The 21025-nt window shown below is 41.8% G+C and overlaps 1 long non-coding RNA gene across 4 annotated transcripts in view; it reads right to left on the bottom strand.

The window, feature by feature from the left end:
• LOC110740705 overlaps positions 1-21025 on the bottom strand; it is a 259524-nt gene that overhangs the window by 175128 nt on the left and 63371 nt on the right. For all 4 annotated transcript variants that reach the window (XR_002515681.2, XR_002515679.2, XR_002515682.2 and 1 more), the window contains exons 4-5: positions 6026-6208; positions 3204-4312 (exon numbers count right to left, since the gene is read on the bottom strand). This is a non-coding gene — a long non-coding RNA (uncharacterized LOC110740705). The remainder of the gene's footprint in view (positions 1-3203; positions 4313-6025; positions 6209-21025) is intronic.

The raw sequence follows: 21025 nt of genomic DNA, 5'->3' as shown, positions 1-21025 counted from the left end.
AAAGGCAGGAGGGTCTACCACTTCCTTGTTGGCCCCTCTCTGGACTTTGGTTTCCTTATCTGTAAAATGAGAGTAGTAACAGCTCCTACCTCATAGGATGGCTATAAAAATTAAATAATATGTATATGACCTATGGAATAATACCCAGCACATAGTAGTTACTCTGCAAATGTTTATCACTGTATATGTATTACTACAAAACAGCTGACACACATAGATGATGAGAAATGAGGGAATTAAAATAAGAAACAGAAGAGTATGAGAGGCCACAAAATGACCAACTGCTCTGTGGGCGCTTATAAAACCCTTGTGGGAAACTTGCAGAGATGACCAGAGACACTTTCAGGGGTGCTGAGTTCCTTTGATGCAGAGGAAGGGGTCTCAGACATTAAGATGGGACCATATTTTACACACCTGTTCTACATCTGTAGGTGGTAAAACCAGGAAACAACTGGATAAGAAATGTAATGCTAAACAGATGGATACCTTAGGACCAAAGAGTCAGGCTAGGGCAGTCCCCTAGTGGCCTTGTCCAGGCCCAGGCATAACCTGGAAGCATCGCTTTTGTCTGATGATGTCACTACACAAAGTCACATGGTGACCCTGAGGCAGACAAGCGGGTTGGTGCACAGGAATGGAGCTGACATGCCTTGTTCTTCAACCCCCTAAAGCATGTTCAGATCATACCCATTTCAGAAGGCTGGAAGTGAACCCAGCGAGAGGCTTCTGTGATGATAAGTCTTTGTATCAAAATTGACCTGACTGGGAACTTCTTCGCAAACTTTTCAAACAAGAGAAGGACATTCTCTTAGAGACGTGATGTGAGTGAGGATTAAATGACCTGGTAGAAAATGCAAACCACTTTTAAATAATTTATGGAATTGCTGTCATCATTAAAACCACAGAGATTTATCAACTCTCATTTCCGAGTAAGAGTTGAAGGAATAGATTTGCAGTCTTGAGATGGGACAGGGCACCAATAATGAATATTTATGATTCCAGGCCAGAAACAACTTTGTCTCAGATGGTGTTCCTAGATTTTGCTTCCAAGTGTTAATTTCTGGCTGAGGCAAAGATGGTAGCAAGTAAGTGATCATTTCACCTCTTCCCAAACTCCCTACTTTTTTGCACATGTCAGAGGCAACCTCAGGTTTATAACTTTAATTTTAATATCCGTCTCAAGCTAACCCACAGTTTCCTGGAAATAAATGCCTACCAAAAAAAAAAAAAAAACTTTTAAAGAAAAATACAATGAGGCTGCTTGTGGGAAGGGATCTCTTCCTCAAGAAGCAATATGCAGAAATTACCAAAAAAGATGGAAAGAACATGAACTTAAAATCTGACCATATTGAGTCTTATGTTTCCTTACTTAGTGATTTTCAAAATATAGCCTTATTTTTGCAATACTATAAAAGTAATGCTGATTAGTTACTAAAATCTGGATATGATATAGACTTTAATGTACCAAGGATATAGACTTTAATGTACCAAGGAGATGACAAATTCTCATTTTAAAGGCTGTTGATGATTGCTTCTCAGCCTTTTGGCTAAGATCAAGTGTAAAAGTTGTTGATGAAATTTTTCTTAAGAGGAAAGTGTTTTTTCCTTAGCAAAATGCTTTGAAGAGCCATTTGGCTGTAAAGAAATAAAATAAAATAGGTTCTGAAATATTGTTCAGAAGGAAAACCAGGAAACCAGTAGTAACTTTGTTTCTCTGCATAATGATGCAAGAAGAAAAAAATAAGTTTCTAAGGGCAGACTGAGATGGTGGGGACATAAGCTGGTGGAGGAAATAGGGATGTAAAGAGAGAAGGCAGGAGGACCAGAGTTCAGGAAAATGGAATCTGGAGGCCCAGGAGAAGACAGCTCAAGAGAAATTCTCGCTGATGAAAAGGGCTGGGGCTACCTGCATTTAGAAATCAATGGTGATATCCCATATTTAGTTTTAAAGAATTTGCTATGCTCTCCAGCAATGCAATCTCTGTTTTCAAAAACCGTTTGTAAAATTTAACTACACACAAATGTTTTCTATAAAGGCACTTAGGGAAGATAAAGGAAAAGCAGTAGCTGTGTTTCAGTTTTGAGAAAAGAAAACCACCTGAGGCCGAGAAGTGAGATTAAGAATTCACCAAAATCAGAGAACCTAGGAGAAAGTTACCACATCCCACCCCACCCTGCCCCTGAGAACTTTCATAGAAAATGAATAGCTTCTGGGAGGCTGAGGCGGGTGGATCACAAGGTCAAGAGATGGAGATCATCCTGGCCAACATGGTGAAACCCCATCTCTGCTAAAAATACAAAAATTAGCTGAGCATGGTGGCCCACGCCTGTAGTCCCAGCTACTCTGAGGCTGAGGCAGGAGAATAGCTTGAACCTGGGAGGCGAAGATTGCAAGTGAGTTGAGATCGTGCCACTGCACTCCAGCCTGGGCGGCAGAGCTAGAGTCCGTCAGAAAGAAAGAAAGAAAGAGAGAGAGAGAGAAAGAGAGAGAGGGAAAGAGGGAAGGAGGGAAGGAAGGAAGGAAAAAAAGGAAAAGAAAAGATTAATAGCGAAGTATTCTGAGTTTCCCTTTACATATGCAAGCCATTTGTATTTGAATAGTAATAGTTGGAGTCATCAATGAGGCTGGCAGAATTGGAGAATACTGAGAAAGGAGACATCTGGATTACATTAAATAAGTGTAATCTCCCCTGATGCAAAAATCTTTCTTATCAAAGAAAGAAGAAAGGTTAGGTAGCATCACCACCTTTCTTGAAGCTGGTGCCATTATCAAAATAGTCCAGTAATCATTAAGAAAGCAGCTGGTGAAATTCAAATATAGTCTTTATGGCTAGAAAAATAGTTTTATCTCAAAAGTGATTACTCAGGATGCAGCTGCAAGAGCGTGATTTCCGTCTTTACATACAGAGAAAAATTTCCTATGAGCTTTTGCAGTGGCAATGGAAAGAGGAATGAATCCACAAGTTCTGAAAGTCTTCATGATTTTGACAAGATGTGATTTTAAGGGTGTGGGGGGCTTAGTTGCTCTTTATACCCACCTCTGTAGTCTGGAAGTCATGCCATTTGAAGTCGGTGGGTTTTAAAGATTCAGGAAACACTACCCAAGGTACCTGGCTACAGGACTCAGCTTGCTGAGAGTATTCCTTTCGTTAAGATTTCTACACACGTGACAGAGAAATTGTTACACAAAGTTCTGACCATACCTGTGTATCAGACTGTTCAGCCACAGTCTCTTATAGAAAATTGTAATGAATTGCTTTTCAATATGCACCTGCAGCAAGCTCTGAGACAATCCTCCAGGAAGTCTTCCTTAATCCTCCCCAATATGAAGTAGGGTCCCTCCTGTGCTTGAAATAATTCTACAGATGACTGGAAAAGAGGCTGGGTGAAATAAGCCTCTCATAAACACATCTCGCTGGTGCAAAAAGTACTTGCGGTTTTGGACCGTGAACTTTAAATCATTATAACTAGGCTCAAACACATCTTTAATCAAAAAAGGAAACATTACAATCAATGCATTTTTGCCAATGAGAAATAAGTTTACTCCTGTAGCATAAAAATCCATGCTTTGGGATTCGACAAACTTTTGGAAAGCATTTTCTGCATCCTGCTGGTTGTGGAAGCATTTTCCCTGCAAAAAGTTGTCGAGATGCTTCAAGAAGTGGTAGTCGGCTGGCAAGAGGTCAGGTGAATATGGGAGATGAGGCAAGACTTCGTAGCCCAATTTGTTCAACTTCTGAAGCTTTGGTTGTGATATGCAGTCGGACATTGCAGTGGAGAAAAATTGGGCCTTTCCTGTTGACCAATGCCGGCTGCAGGCACTGCAGTTTTCCGTGCATCTCATTGGTTTGCTGAGCATACTTCTCAGCTGTAATGGTTTCCCAGGGATTCGGAAAGCTGTAGTGGATCAGACTGGCAGCAGACCACCAAGCAGTGACCATGACCTTTTTTTGATGCAAGTTTGGCTTTGGGAAGTGCTTTGGAGCTTCTTCTTGGTCCAACCACTGAGCTGGTCATCACCAGTTGTTACATAAAATTCACTTTTCCTCGCACATCACAATCCAATCAAGAAGTGGTTCATTGTTGTTGCATAGAGTAAGAGAAGATGACACTTCAAAACGACAATTTTTTTTTTTACTTTCGGTCAGCTCATGAAGCACCCACTTATCGAGCTTTTTCACCTTTCCAATTTGCTTCAAATGCTGAGTGACCATAGAATGGTTCAGTGGGTGTGGCTTCTTAGTGTCCCCGGTATTTCCTGGAAGGCCTACTCAGGTTGGTGGTATTGGTGTTTAATCGTCCAGAGTGAGAGCTGTTAAAAAACAAACAGGCATATTAAAATATTAAGAGTTTATTTGAGAAGACAGCAATTCACACACAGGGCAGCTCCAAACCAGAAGTGGTCAGGGCCCTGCCAAAGAAGTGCAAGAGAAAAGCTATTATAGGCTGAATGCAAAAGTGAGGCAAAGAAAATATTTAATTGGTTCAGATCAGATATTGCCTTATTTGGATTATCTCAGCAGAAAGTCCCTGGTAATATAATGCTCAGTTGGCTTGTGATGGGCTGAGCTGAAGTTTCAATTTCTTTACATAGGAATGCAGGGCGATAGAATCATCTCAGCCTAATGACCTCTTATTAAGTTATTTTAACAAGTCCCACAAGGTTATGGTGAGTTTGTTAGAGGTGTTCGAACCAGAGCAACTCCATCTTGAATAGGGGCTGGGTAAAATGAGGCTGAGACCTGATGGGCAGCATTCCCAAGAGGTTAAGGCATTCTAAGTCACAGAATGAGACAGGAGGTTGGCACAAGATAAGGTATAAAAACCTTGTTGATAAAACAGATTGCAGTAAAGAAGCCAGTTAAAACCCACCAAAACCAAGAAGGTGAGGAGAGTGATCTCTGGTCAACCTCACTGCTACACTCCCACCAGCGCCATGACACCTTACAAATGCCATGGCAATGACAGAAAGTTACCCTATGTGGGTAAAAGGAGGAGGCATGAATACTCCAACCTTTATTTAGCATATGATCAAGAAATAACCTTAAAAATGGGCAACCAGCCTGGCTGCTCTGCCTGTGGAGTAGCCATTCTTTTATTCTTTTACTTTCCTAATAAACTTGCTTTCATTTTACTCTATGGACTCACCCTGACTTCTTTCTTGCGCAAGATCCAAGAACCCTCTCTTGGGGTCTGGATCAGGACCCCTTTCCAGTAACAAGTTCCAAGTGGAGCCCTACCCAGCCTCATCTAACGCCAAACATATCACCCTGAAAATCCAGCATAACTAATTTGTATCATTTAAAAAACAGCCTGTGACAAACCATGCCTCCTGTATGTAACATTCTGGTTCTTGCCATATCTCAGTTCCTTCCCCACAGGTCCATAACACATGCTAGTCCTGTTGCTGCTGAGTAATGGTGATCACTCTGTGGATATACTGTGTCACCTTTACCTCTATTGTCACAGGAACCAGGAGTAACTGAGCACAGCAGGCTGACCAGGGGCTATAGCAGTGTTCCCATGGAAACCTAATTATTTTAATGCATAAGATACATACTACCTTATTACAGCATTTAGTTATAACAGCTTGAGAGTTGCATTACTTTCAGAAATGCAAGTGCCTTGTGGATCAAGTTGTAAGTTCCTTGAGAGCAGAAGCCACGTGTCAGTCAACTTTGTATCTCAATGAATTTTGGCTGATAAGCAGAGGGTAAACTTTTGGTGAAGGGATGAATGAAACCTGAAAGGGATTGGTAAATATGCCACCCCAAAATATGCCACTTTGGCATGGGACTATTTTGAGATCTGACAGATGCAGAAAGAAGTCTTCCAAGAGCTTCTCTTTCTTAAAAAATCTGACTAAAATCAGAAATTCCCAGGAAATGAGGACTGCCATAAATTGCCTCTCCAAGGGAATTGTTAAGGCCATGAAGAAGACAGAAAGTTACCGCTGAGATGGACCTGAACACACACACCTTGCCAAGACAGCCCCTGGCTTCCATGAAGCTCCCCATATACTTACCTTCCCGTAGTGGACTGCTCTGGAAAGCCTCAAACCCTTTTTTTTTTTTTCCTGTCAAGTGTCCACAGTTTATCATTCTTTGTTTAAAATGGTATATAAGCTCTTCGGCCTATTAGCTTCTTTGTATTTTTTTCTCCCGATAATCTGTCTTTTGTCAGTCTAATTTGCAGTGCTCCAGTGAACCTAAAAGGGTAGAGGAAAAAGGGTTATTTTTTCCCCTATAAACTGAATTATAAATTCCATTACAACAGGGTCTATGTCATGTTATCTTCTTAGTAATTAACATAATAGCAGTGTTTAATCGGTCAGATGTGCCCAGTTTAGGGTCTCCAAAGAGAGAGTTGTATATATACATATATATTTCATGTGCAATATTTACAATATATTTATATTTACAATATATACAATATTGCAAAAATCCTAACAGAAACTATAACATTATTCTAAAGATTGCTGTTCATAGCAGGGATTATATCAGTTCTGTGTAGAAAGCTGTGTTTAGCAAATGTTAAGCAGTTCCTATATATGTGTTTATTTACTTCCTATGGCAGAAACAAATAATACATAAATATTATATTACATACAAATATAAATAAAGTCTTTATTATTTAGCAACTGTGATGTTTTTGTAAAGAAAATCTTTCACATAGAGAAAAATAAAAGTTGTTCTTGTTCTTGGTGGTAAATAGTATGGGAACCAGTGCAGTGCAATTCAATTTCAAAGAACTAAATATCACTAAAATTTGTTTGTTTGTTTATTTATGTATTTATTTATTTATTGAGACAGGGTCTCACTCTGTCACCCAGGCTGAAGCGCAATGGCACAATTACACCTTATTGCAGCCTCGACCTTCCATGCTCAAGCCACCCTCCCATCTCAGCCTCCCAAGTAGCTGAGTTTACAGGAATGCGCCACCACACCCAGCTAGTTTTTCTACTTTTTGCAGAGACAGGGTCTCACCATGTTGCCCAGGCTGGGTTTGAACTCCCAATCCCAATCAGATTACCTCAGATTACCCAATCTCAGCCTACCTCAGCCTCCCAAAGTACTAACTCTCATTAAAAGTTGTGATCGGAACAACTCCGTCCTTAGTTATATGGAAGTGACCTGCAGCAGGTGATGGAGAAGAATCAAAAGATTGACTAGGCAACTTTCAGTTACTTCATATGGATTTCACATTGGCGGAAAAGCAGGAACAAAAAGAATTCTTGATTCATGCACAGTTGATACCAGGAGACAATTTACTGGCCTTCATGAGATCCTCCCTGGAAGAGGATCAATATCAAGGGTGAATGAATCCTATTTCTTCACTTCCTGTTTGTTCAACCAGAAATTTCTACATATGTTGTTGTATTCGTCAGGACACTTCCAATTTCAAGTGACAAAAACTCAACTCAAACTAATTTAACACAAATGGGAATGTACTGGCTCTTACAACTGAAAAGTTGAAAAGTTGGTTTCTACTTCAGGTATGGCTGGATCCAGGACATCAGATGATGTCCTTAAGATGCACTTGCTCTACCTTCGTCTTCAGGCTCTGCTTCCCTCCTCCCTAAACAAAGTTTCTACACTGGGCAGCGCAAATTATCTCTGCAGCTTCATGTTTAAAGGGTTCTTTGATTCTGCAATCTTCAGAATGACTCTCTCAGTGCAGCCCCGTATCAATGACTCTGAAATGACACTGAGTGCCTCTGCTTGGATTAGATGCCCACTACAGGACACATCACTATATTGGGGAGGATGAGGCATGATTGTCCAATCTGGCTCAAATGCTCAGTTGTCTGGGAAAATGGCCATGTGTGTGACCACTCCACAGACACGAGAGGCTGGGATTTCCAACAGAAAGATGCTAGGCAGACAGAAGAGTTGCTTATGCCGTCAGATCAAGATCTGTGTGAAGTGTCCCCTCAACCACCCAAATCACAACCTGCCCATATATGGCCTAATCGTATGTTTGTTGTTGTTGTTCGTTTGTTTTGTTTTGTTTCGTTTCATTTGGACGGAGTCTTGCTCTGTTGCCCAGGCTGAGTGCAGTGGCATGATCTCAGCTCACTGCAATCTCCGCCTCCCAGGTTCAAGTGATTCTCCTGCCTCAGCCTCCTGAGTAAGTGGTATTACAGGCACACATCACCACGCCCAGCTAATTTTTGTGTTTTTAGTAGAGACGGGATTTCATCATGTTGGCCAGGCTGGTCTCAAGCTCTTGACCTTGTGATCCACCCCCTTTGGCGTCCCAAAGTGCTAGGATTACAGGTGTGAGCCACTGCGCCCGGCCCTAATCATATGTTTTTGAACAAAAGGCCTAAAAAGCTTCCTCCTAGGTTTCATTCAAAACTGAAACAAAACAAAGCAAAAAAAAAAAAAAAAAAAAAAAAAAAAAAAAAATTCATGATTGAGGAAGCCGTGAGATTCCAGGCACTGTATTAAGTTTAAAGACTTCCAAATGTTCAACTTCTAAGGAATGATTCACTTCACCTCAATGCCTCTGTTTTAGCAAAAAGTACCTGCTCTTTAAAACAGATTTACCTCTTCAGCTCAGATAGAAATTCTAAGATAGAATAATTTAAGAACTAGAAAGGGCCAAATAACAGTTTTCATCAGGGAAATAAAACAATGTCAATTCCCTGGATTGGATACAACCCAAGAAAAGCCATTACCCAGCAGTGACATATGAAATATCTGCTTTGATTTCATGTGGGAGATTATTTAGCAATGTCAAGACAAAACATGCCAATTCCTGGCAGTTGTCAAAATGCCATTCTGAGTGTAACCCTGGGAAAAAAAAAAAAATCCTCTCCCTCTGCAAATGTCACCAAGCTTCTGATGGAAAATGGATAAATTTGCTAGTTTGGGAGAATAAAGAAAAGACGGGAAGGAAGAAAAAGTTTCCCTTTAGGAGCAAACTAGAAGGAAAAGGAGGGAGGAAAGAAGAAAGAGAAGGAGGAAAAAAAGGGAGAGAAGCAGGGAAGGTAGAAGCGTGACCTTTTAGTCTACCCTTCAGATTTATGCTAAAAGTTTGCCAGGTCAGAAAACAGGCTTTGGAATTAAGGGAGATATGAGACCAAGGACCGGCCCTACCACTGAAGAATTACCTACACTTGGTAACTTCACCTTCATTTGTCTCAGTGTCTTCACTGGAAAAATGAAAAATAATAGTACAATTAATAATGGTTAAAAGAAGCAACCTGGCCGGGCGCGGTGGCTCACGCCTGTAATCCCAGCACTCTGGAAGGCTGAGTCGGGTGGATCACCTGAGGTCAGGAGTTCAAGACTAGCCTGGCCAACGTGGTGAAATCTTGTCTCTACTGAAAATACAAATATTAGTTGGGCGTGGTGGCATTCACCTGTAATGCCAGCTATTAGGGAGGTTGAGGCAAGAGAATCACTTGAACCCGGGAGGCAGAGATCGCAGTCAGCCAATATTGCGCCATTACACTCCAGCCTGGGCGACAAGAGCGAAACTTCATTTGAAAAAAAAAAAAAAGAGAAGCAACTCATGTGCAGTGCTGAGTCTGGTGCCAATCTGCAGAAAGCTCAGTAAATAAGATCTGGTATTATAGGCCTATGGAAACAGTATATCCTGGTGCTCCACGGAAAACATTGTCTTTATTTAAATTCATCGACTTAAAAACACCTAGACAGAAATTATGAATAGGCTATGCCTCTTTACTTCATAGAGAGAATGGCAAGTTTTGAATAAAAGCATACTCCTGTTTGACACATGGAAAATAGGAAAAGGCGTCTAAACAATCTTCGCATTATCAAGTCTGAACCTTTGCAGAACACTAGAGGTCCCTATTGGCACTCAATCCTCCAGCCCCAGTGATGCAGAATTCAGTGACAATTTTCTGCCTCAGCCCCACTAGATGTCTCTTCAATAAAGTTCTAATACAATTAGTGCCCTGGCATTGATTCGATGCCTGGGAATCATTACATAGAAGGAACACAGTTTTAAATAATCAAACCATTTTCCTAAATGTGCATACATTCTAGAAGCCACCCTCCACTGCCACATGCATAATTAATACCAAAGATGTCTTTTGTTTTCCAGAACCATTGCCTGGTGTTAAGACGGTATCAGGGAAAGGGAGCAAAGGTGACAAGGAAGTTATTTTGATTAATTGGGAACCTTAGCTGTTACTTGGAAGCCATGGGGGAGACGCCCTCCAAGAAATTAAAAATAAGGTTACTCTCTTGGAGTTAAATCACCAAATCAATGGGAGTGGTAGCAACGTGGCTTTAATGGTCCACGTTCCAGTAAGCAGAAAAGTCAGGCTTTTGTCTTCTGCATAGCCAACTTCCTCAAAACACGAGGGAAGAGAATGCCTTTCTGAAGGAAGGCAATTTCTTCTAGTTGCATCTAATCAAAACTTTATTGTGTTGCTATTGGCTGCTGTTTTCCTCAGAAACATGGAATGACTGGGATGACACCTGATTCCCACCAGCTACCAGAACCACCTCCTTAGTTTTAACGGAGTGTTTCTTGACACCAACCACTTCAACCGCATTGCAGCATCCTGTGTTTAACAAGCTTAAAAACTCACAAGCCCACCTGGCATTTCTAACTAGCATTTATCCATTTGTCTGAATGGATCAAAGATTGCCTCATGGGCATAATAACTGACCCGTAGGCATAATGGTTGTGATGCCTGGCACAGGGGGGTATTCTGTTAGGGGAGTGAGAGAGTTGTGGACAGGGAAATCACGTAGCTCGGGAAGCCTCAAACTGCAAAGATATAGGCCGGGCGCGGTGGCTCAAGCCTGTAATCCCAGCACTTTGGGAGGCCAAGGCGGGCGGATCACGAGGTCAGGAGATCGAGACCATCCTGGCTAAATTGGTGAAACCCCATCTCTACTAAAAAATATAAAAAACTAGCCGGGCGAGGTGGCGGGCGCCTGTAGTCCCAGCTACTCGGGAGGCTGAGGCAGGAGAATGGCGTAAACCTGGCAGGCGGAGCTTGCAGTGAACTGAGATCCGGCCACTGCACTCCAGCCTGGGAACAGAGCAAGACTCCGTCTCAACAACAACAACAACAAACTGCAAAGATATAGTAGCAGGTATGGGCCAGGCGCAGAGAAGCTGAAGGTGGGGTGCATGGGAGACCACAACATAGGCTGGTATTGTGTTTAAGAAATTTCAGAGTAAATGTCTTTAGGCAGGGGATTCACCCAAGTTAGCTACTGTTTCCACCATATTCCATTGCTTCCTATTGTCTTAGACCTGGGCTAATTTAATAACATGGAACATCTGGTCCCTTTGGCCTGAGTCAGAGCTTTTTTTTTCAGGGAGGGTTTGCTAGAAAGTAAATGATTGGGACAATTAGAGAGATTAGAATAAGATCTGTAGATTTAGATAACACTGTCATAACAAGGTTCATTTACCAATTTTGATCATTGTACTGTGATTATGTAAGAAAATAGTTCTTATTTTTGGGAAATGAACTCAAGTATATAGGAGTAAAGGCATAAAGATAAAAATAACTACAGATGACAATGTCTCATTCCAGATCTGCCAAATAAGGATTTCTAGAAGTAAGGCCCAGAAATCTGCATTTACCATGATCCCCAGGGAATTCCCGTGCACCTTCAAGTCCGAGAGGCACGGATCTGTAACACCTGCTGATGAATGACACCCATTTACCGGTAAAGAAAACGCTGGTCTTTGCTGCTCCCCTGGTTACCCTCAAAAGCCAGAGAGAAGGGAGGATGAAGAGAAGGTCAGCCTCTGCAGACATAGCTGTCATTTGTAACTGCTGCTGTTTCCCAGTCAGCGAAAATGGAAAATGGACGGCTGTTACACCAGCGTCACTCAAGTCCATCAAGGCAGTACTCCAGGTCCTCCTTTCCCATGTATTGCCTGAGTGTGGCACATTGCCCCCAGACAGACACAGGATGCTGCCCCCAGGCCAACACTTAGAGCTAGAACAGCGATTCTCAGCACAGAGCTAGAAGGGAGTGTCGTTGCTGATTGCAAAAAACTGACTCAGCCTTTCAGTAAAAGTGCCTTAGGGAATGGAACTAGATTGTCCTGTCATAAACCAGTGAACCCAATATGTGAAGCGGAACCAAGCTTCCAGTGCTGAACAAAGGACTGCTCTAGTCACCAGGCACCATCCTTTCCCAAAGAAGGTTTCATAGAACGCTAGCCTGGTAGATGATCTTGGCAAAAAGGAACCCATAACTAAGTAAGTTTTGAAAACACTGTATTTTGTTTCTCCCCCCTTGGAAACTGAAGACGCACATTCACATATTAAGTGCTCTGAAAAGTCATGCACTGAAAGAAAAACCAGTGTGACTCTTGTTTAGCTCAGTATTTCCTGAATATATTCTTTGATGAGACTCCTTTTTCATTGAGTGCCTATTAATATTTTCTAGAATAAGGTTTCAAAGAAAAAAACTGAGGAAACACTATAGAGAAGAATGTATATTCAAAGGGGAAGTTACTTAGTTCCATAAATGGAACGTTAATTGGAGAAAGAATGGCAGTTGTGAAGCACATCTACAAGTATTGGCAGAGCCTCTGAAGGACTTGGGAAATGGAATTCCATTCCCTGCCAGGAAACTTCCTTAGGAATAAAGGGACTCCTTTGGTCCTGAACAGAAAGGGAGCAATATTCCTTGTCTGCATTAGAGTGGAATATTGGGATGATTAGCTACCAGAAGAGTCCTCTTTGATCTTTCCCACTTCTTCAACCCTGTATCCACTCCACCAGAAATCTTACCCTACATCCTCAGTCTCAATCTCCAACTTCCCGTGCTGCGACCTCGGCCCATTGCAGCCTTGACTTCCTGGGCTCCAGCAATCCTCCCACCCCAGCCTCCCAACTATCTGGGACCACAGGGAGGCACCATCACGCCTGGCTAATTTTTGTATTTGTTATAGACACAGGGTTTCTCCATGTTGCCTAGGCTGGTCTCTAACTCCTGGGCTGAAGCAACCCACCCGCCTTCGCCTCCCAAAGTGCTGGGATTACAGGCATGAGCCACTGCACCCAGCCTCAATCTCCCACTTCTTACACATCCACAGCCCCTTTGGCTCAAGTTACCTGGACTACTGCAATAGTCTACTCGCTGGTTTCCCTACTTTCACTTTTATTCTCCTGCTATGGTCTGAATATTTGTGTCCCACAAAAATTCATATGTTGAAATTCTAACCCTTAAGGTGATAGTATTAGGAGGTGGGGTCTTTGGGAGGTGACGAGGTCATGAGAGTGGCACCCTCATGATTGGAATTAGTGCCCTTATAAAAGAGGCCCCAAAGAGAGCCCTGAGGTTGCAGGGAGAAGGCCACATCTATGAACCATAAAGCCAGCCCTCACCAGACACCGAATTTGTCAGTGCCTTGATCTTGGACTTCACAGCCTCCAGAACTGTAAGAAATAAATGTCTGTTGTCTATAAGCCACACAGTCTGTGGTATTTTGCTATAACTGCCTAAACAGACTGACACACCTTCTAGTGTATTGTCCATACTGCAGCAAAGTGATCTTAGCACCTCGAATCTGATAAAATCACACTGTTTAAAACCTTCCAAAACCTGTCCTTTTTCATGGAGAAAACACAAAGATAACATAGGCCTGGCCTGGCATTTCCCTTCAAACTCATCTTGACTAATCTTCCACTCACCTGCATGTTCCAGCCACACTCCTCTTCTCCTGGATTCTCTTTACCTGGAATTCACCTTCCCATCTCAATTTTGCCTATTTGCTCTTTCATATAGATCACGGTGATCTATGATGGTCATAGTGATCACAGATTCATCACAGAACACTAAGCAAAAATCATTTCCTCCAGGACGACCTTGATTCGACAGTCTAGGTTGGAGCTACTCGAAGTGCAGTCCATACTTCAGTGCCAATCTACAAATTGTTTCCAATGTGATAAATGTTAAAATTGAGAAATAAGCATTTAGAAAGTTCTACAGTGTTTTAATATTACCATGACATCCAAGCACATGTTCAGTAGACTTGCCTTGTTGAACAGGGCAAAGAGCAGTTCAGGTGTTGTCAAACTCACATGGTCAGTCACATGTAGCACAATTTGTATGCTAGTATCAGTCCAGGCAGATTGAAGGGAAAACTGGTCCTTCAGCACACAGAGTTAGAGATGCACTGGTCTAGGTCACATTGTCATGTTATACAGTCACAGCACCATGTACCTTCTTTTCAAAGCATCTATCACAGTTGGTAATTTTGTGTATTTTTTGTGAACTTTTTTCTTACTGTCTGTCTCCCACACAAGACTCCTAGTTTCCTGACAGCAAGGACCATCCAGGCTTGTTGCTGCTCAATGTCAAATCCTTCTAGTCCAGCACAGTACCTGGGACATAGTTGGTGCTTAAACAGTGTGACTCATAAATAAGTGGAAAGCGTATAAGTAGTGAGCCTTGTTATCAATTTGAATACTGTATCGCCCCAATGCCATTCTTAGCATTTACTGAGTTACCTGCGGCTTATATGTGAGGATAAGGGTGAGCAATGAGAGAGAGATGAGAGAATAATTATTCCATTTTATGAACTCAACCAGACCCTTTCAGATCACATTTCAACGGGATAATAGGTATAAAATGAGTAGTGAACAATGATGTTTTAAGGGTACAAAGGAACGCTTTGTCTTTGATAACCCATATCTATGACCTATTGTCACACATCACGGGTATTTGGTTTTATTTGATGTTTATATTTGACTCTAATTAAGAAACATCATAAAATTTCATGACCCTTCCAGCAACAGAGCTCATGCCAGCTTTCGGTGGTGGTGTGTTTCCTCGCCCAGTTCTACCCTCCATGCCTTTGTTCACAGCTGTTTTGCTGATAAAATGGAGAGAAAGAGAGCTGGTATTAAGCTGACAGCTTGCTTCTGGCAGCTGCTGGACCTCAGAGCATAATTTCCTCCCTGGTAGGTTATCAAAATCAAACACCCTCGACTAATCAGAATTTCAAAGGAAGCAGATATCCAGTTGAATTTAAGAGGATTATTCCAAAATGGCTCTGAGTAGGACATTGGACTTTTGCCCCCCTAACTATTTGCTCAAACAGGCATTAGAGGTAGCTGGAATATTGAACTTTTTCCAGGAAAGAGAAGAAATTTTAATATAGTGAAAAGAGCAATGGATGATGTTAGCAAGTCTTAGCCCTGCTCTGGGAAAGGTACCTAATCTCCCTGGTTTGATTTCCTCATACGTTGAAAAGGGGAATTGGGCCAGATGACCTCTTGATCTCTTCTAGCTCTGAAATTATGGAAATGAATGATTCAGTTCCTAGACAGAGGCTTCAAGAATGCTAAGGAGCTGAGTATCTGTTCCCAGATGACAAAGTTGGCAAAGTTTATAGAGGACTTAGATAAAGGTCTTTCTGTTCACTACTCCTTCAGTTTAATCCTTCTTCTGAAAGACAGTACAGTATTTACCTCCTGCCTAGTATTGTGAACGTGAATCTGTTTATACAATCTCATGACTCTGAGATCTAACTCTAATTCCATAAACAGAAGTGTAGATACTAATGGTATTCCCAAAAACATCATGCTTGGTGAAAATGTTCTAGGATCAAATACATTTCTTTCTTTCTTTCTTTTTTTTTTTTTTTGAGACAGAGTTTCACTGTTGTTGCCAAGGCTAGAGTGTAATGGCATTATGTCAGCTCACTGCAACCTCTGCCTCCCAGGTTCAAGTGATTCTCCTGCCTCAGCCCCCTGAGTAGCTGAGATTACAAGCATGTGCCACCACGCCCAGCTAATTTTGTATTTTTAGTAGAGACACGGTTTCTCCATGTTAGTCAGGCTGGTCTTGAACTCCCAACCTTAGGTAATCAGCCCGCCTCGGCCTCCCAAAGTGCTGGGATTACAGGCATGAGCCACCGTGCCTGGCTGGATCAAATATATTTCTGAAATGGTGTACTCAATATCCTCTCCTTAATGTTTCACATTGCAGAAGGGAGCATTAAAGCCTAGAAAGTCAAACGCTAAAGAAAGCCTACTTAACTTTGCTTGCCCTAGCATTTCTCAGCGTTGAAGTCTTTTTTCTCTGGAACATTTATTTTTATTTTTATTTATTTATAGGGATTGATTTTTGCTTGTAAGTCAGCTGGAAGGTTCTGCTGATTGGAGTCTGGCTCCGGGAGTAGGAGCTGGGCTTGCTCAAGTGTCTGTGCTCAGGGCCTTTCTCGGTGCCAGAACCTTGGTGAGTGCAAAAGTTGCTTGTCGATGAGTATGGCTCTATCCACCAAATTGGAAGAACACGATCTGCCAATGAAGAGAATGCCACTAGCATATAAAGAGGGACGAAGATAATTATTAAGGAGTCTTAACTATAACTTTGAGCTTGAATCCAAATATGCCTGAAGTCTTCCATCCTGGGCTTCCCAGTAACAGAAACTAAAAACCTCCCATTGTGTTTAATATAGTCTTAATTGGGCTGTGCCACTTACAACCCAAAGAGTTCTGACCAATACATCCATGTTAATTGTGGACCTTTAAAAAATAAATATCCATTGATGATTTAATCAAAGAGATATTCTTTTAAGGGGGAATTTAGGAAGATTAGTTTTCACAAACTGTTTGGGAGAGATAATAAACTGCTGAGATGAAGTCCAGCTGGCAAAGATTTCATAATTTAGTTCCTGAGGATAAAAGGAAGGAAAATCCCATTTTCCTGCACCACCGCTGATATTCAGTTGGTTCACACTGGTACAGCCATGCTGGTTATTTAATGCCAGCATCCATTCTAATAAGTGGTATCCACATCTTCTAATTGTTAGGTATTTTGATTATCACTGCTGTCCATATCTACGCTGCAACATATTTTCAACAAAGTGAAATTGGCTAGGAATATTTTAGAATTCTGCTTTCTGTCTACCTGTGATGTGTAACCTCAATTTCTTTCACCTTGGATATCAAGATGCAACAGAATAAATTTGTCTGCAGCCTGGATGAACTTCCTCCCCACGAGAGGGACTGACTTTCCTCATTCTTCTCTTTTAACCCGGTCATGCTGAAATCATCAGAGCAGAGCCAGGCAGAATGCAAATGGCAGTAACATCCAGACTCTCATAGACACTGACCGGAAGCTGACCTCTGGCCACAGATGCCAGAAGCAGGAAGGCAAGGAAGGGACTAAGGAGAGGCCATCAAGAAAATGAAGGTACGATAAACTGCAAAAATTGCATTGGCAATGCATGATGTACCACTGAGTCAACGTATATTTCCAACAAAATCCTGGAGGATAAGCCCGCAGAACACACAGACTAAAAAGATGGCAGCTCCCCACCCCAAAACACCTTCCCTGCCCACCAGCCTCTGCTCAAAATTCCACCACACAAACTCGATTATTTTATCTAAGGAAAGAATCAAGCAGATGAACTATGATTGAAGCTTATTTTATAATAGCAACCATTTAAAAACAACCTCCATGTTCAAACTTAGTCTGCTTTCCCTGACTGGCTAAATTATGATGTGCCCATACAATGGTGAGGCAGGAGAACAGGATCTGGAGGCAGGGAACCTAAGATCGATTTGGGACTAAGTCAAAAGGAAAACCTCAACTTTCCACAACTAAGAAACAAAAGTGCAGAAGGCTACTCCCTTTGTAAACCCTCCACCCACTTTTTCTGCCTGGCAGATGGAAAATTGAACATATCTCTGATTGGTTGCAGAAAGCACAGGACTATAACTTTTGTAACTTCACTTCAGCCTCTGATTGTGGGCCACACTTCATTTACATAGGGTGTACACCAAGTAACCAGTGGGAAACCTCTAGAGGGTATTTTAACCCCAGACAATTCTGTAACCAGGCTTTTGAGCCCCTATGCTCGACCAGCACCCACCCTGTGGAGTATACTTCCATTTTCAATAAATCTCTGCTTTTGTTGCTTCATTCTTTCCTTGCTTTGTTTGTGTGTTTTGTCCAATTCTTTGTTCAAGATGCCAAGAACCTGGACACCCTTCGCCAGCGACAATGGAATACTGTAATTCCATTGAGCCCAGACAGTGTCACGTGCCACTCCTACCTACATGGGATCCTGGGGACACTCATAGGTTTAGTTGAGACTATTACTATCTTGAACAAAGTCAGAGTTCTCCTCATCAGAAAGAAGTAGAAATGACAACTCGCTGCATCTGCCGCACAATTTTAATATCCTGCAATATGAGATTGTTTGAGAAACGAATGTACAACCACATGATGGAACTCTCTACGGATGTCTGATGCTAGAGAAAGAATAAAGGGGAAAATTATATGGTAAATGTTCTAGACATTTTAAATGAAAAAAGTATTTTCATTTAAAAATGAAAAAGTTGAAAAAATGTAAATAATATGATCACATGTGTGTATATGTTTGCGTATGGATGGGTGTGTATGTATCTCCTAGTACATGCATAGAATATCTGTGGAAGAGGCTGGGCGCGGTGGCTCACGCCTGTAATCCCAGCGCTTTGGGAGGCCGAGGTAGGCGGATCATGAGGTCAGGAGATCGAGACCATCCTGGCTAACACCATGAAACGCCATCTCTACTAAAAATACAAAAAAATTAGCCGGGCGTGGTAGCGGGCACCTGTAATCCCAGCTACTCGGGAGGCTGAGGCAGGAGAATTACTTGAACCCGGAGGTGGAGGTTGCAGTGAGCTGAGATCCTGCCACTGCACTCCAGCCTGGCCACAGAGCAAGACTCCATCTCAAAAAAAGAGAAAGAAAGAAAAAGAAAAGAAAATCTGTAGAAGAATACATAAGAAAGCATTATTGGTAGTTATTTCTGGAAGATAAGACTGAGAAGGAACATGACATTTACTTTTCACTTCAATCCACAGTATTTCTCTTGTCAATAGAATCAGAGAATTTATAGGTATAAAAATACCCAGGACTGTACTGTGGTAATTTGGAAATTTGTTTCCAGATAGGTCTAAATACAAAACACTCTGGAAAAAGCTGCCTCAATCCTGTCCCCGGGACCCTCAGCAAGGGGCCTGTTAGCCACGATTCCACTTTAGCAAAGAAGCACCATCAGAAGAAAAACACCACGCACCAGCCAGGACTCTACCTGAGAGAGAAGCCCACCAAAGGCTTTAGAGGGTAACACAGCAGTTGCTCTCCAGGTTACTTTTTTCTCCAAGGTAAGGAATACACTCCTAAATGTTCCTAAACTCATTTTGCTCATCTGATTTATTGTCATAACCCTCAATAAAAGTCCTCCTTTGTATTTAAGTTAAAACTCTCTATGTAACCTATAATTCTAGTTCTATCAGGCTCACAGAAGGTTGGTCACCATCCTCCCTACTGTAATTAAACACTCAAATGCCTCCTAAGGACTGGAGAAATTAAACCTATATATCTAGGACCCAGGAGCCAAAACCGTAACAGCTCAGACAAAAGCTTGAGTGTTTTTTTAAGTTTGTATTTTATATTAACAATTTGTGAGCATTTTACACTCTGCTCCATGATATAGCTACAACTGATTCCCACTAAAATAATTTCTTCCTCTCCGCCTCTCTTCTGGAATATTTGACTAAATTGATATTCCAGGAAGATGCGTCCTGTTTTCGCAAAGGCCACCCCCAACACTGTATTCCCTCATATGACCTCATCCCTCAGGCTTTTCTACTTTTAAGTCAACCATTTCTAATTATCTTAACCCATAGACATAAGTCCCAATTTTTCAATCCTTTAAATGTTCCATCATTTTCCTCCAAAGCCTATTTTGTGTACCACTAACTCTAATATGCTCTAAAATTCACTGCAGTACTCCAATGAGATGCTGTTGGAAAGGGTCTGAATTTATGCCCCCATTTTCTCTCCCCTCATATTCGTACACCCACCATTTATTTGTAACTCTGTACTTCCTGGAAGGAAGAACACATTCAATAATCAAGCCAACTGGTACTGCTGAGGCTTTCTACTAAAGACTTGTAGATCTTTGCACAGAGCACAGCAGGACCGATTAGTATGCCAGGGTGAAGACACTGAAAAAATACACTAGAAAAGTCCAAGGGAAGTTGTAAGAGACTGTGTGAGGTTGAGAATAGAAAATGGGTTCATCAATTAAGAAGAGACACAGGAAATTGTGCAAGTATATGCATAAAGTGAACAGCCAAATGGTGAGTTTCACCCCATGTAACACCCAGCATCTGTCCCTCTTTGAAGCCCTTACCCTTAAGCAGGCTGGCCTGCCCAGCGGTTCACACAGCCTCAGTGAGAGGGCATGCCAAGAAGTCTGCTTTGTTCCCTGGCCAATGCTGGACCTTCCTGCCGAGACATGCCTCACACTCATATTTCCCAGCCTGTTCTAATGACGCCAGCTCTCAGCTTCTCGGCTCCTGTCTCTGACTTTGCTCCTCTGTCGAATGCCTGATATTATTGTGTCTCTGGGACTAAGCCTTGGTTCCCTGAAATTGCATTCACCACAAACTACATGTGCTTTTAGCTGCTCTGGAGAACATCCCAGCATTACCTAGCACATCCTCTGGACAAAACCCCAGTTGGACCTAGCCAGTAAGACTGAAGTTACTGCTGGGATAATCCCAGTTGCTGAAGAGGAAAACTATGTTTATCTATGCATACTAATATGACTGAAAAAACATTTTCTTTATTAATCTATGGAGAACAATGTCCCTAACACAGTCTGGGACAAAAATCACTTTACAAGGTTCTTTACAACCTTCTTCTGAGGAAAAAAAAAATGACCATTCCTGAATAGAAATGCTGAAGCAATGTTATGATAAACTTCAATTAGATTAAGACCCCTTTTGAGAACTTACTCCCCATATCTTCAGCTGCGTGTCTGTCAGGAACCTGATGGTATTGAAACAGATGTAGCATTTATTATATTCAGTGAACACAGATGATCTAATCATACCTAACCACTCTCTTTTTCTATAAAATGTCCTTACCCAAAGTAAATCTTTGGGTTTTGTTGGTGTTTGTTTTGTTTTTGAGAGAGGGTCTCACTCTGTTACCCAGGCTGGAGTGCAGTGGTACAATCATGGCTTGGCTTACTGTAACCTCAACCTCCTGGG

Source organism: Papio anubis, chromosome 9 (assembly GCF_008728515.1).
Source record: "Papio anubis isolate 15944 chromosome 9, Panubis1.0, whole genome shotgun sequence".
Taxonomy (NCBI): domain Eukaryota; kingdom Metazoa; phylum Chordata; class Mammalia; order Primates; family Cercopithecidae; genus Papio; species Papio anubis.
Note: the sequence above shows the minus strand (reverse complement) of the source record. Positions and strands in the feature narration are given on the sequence as shown.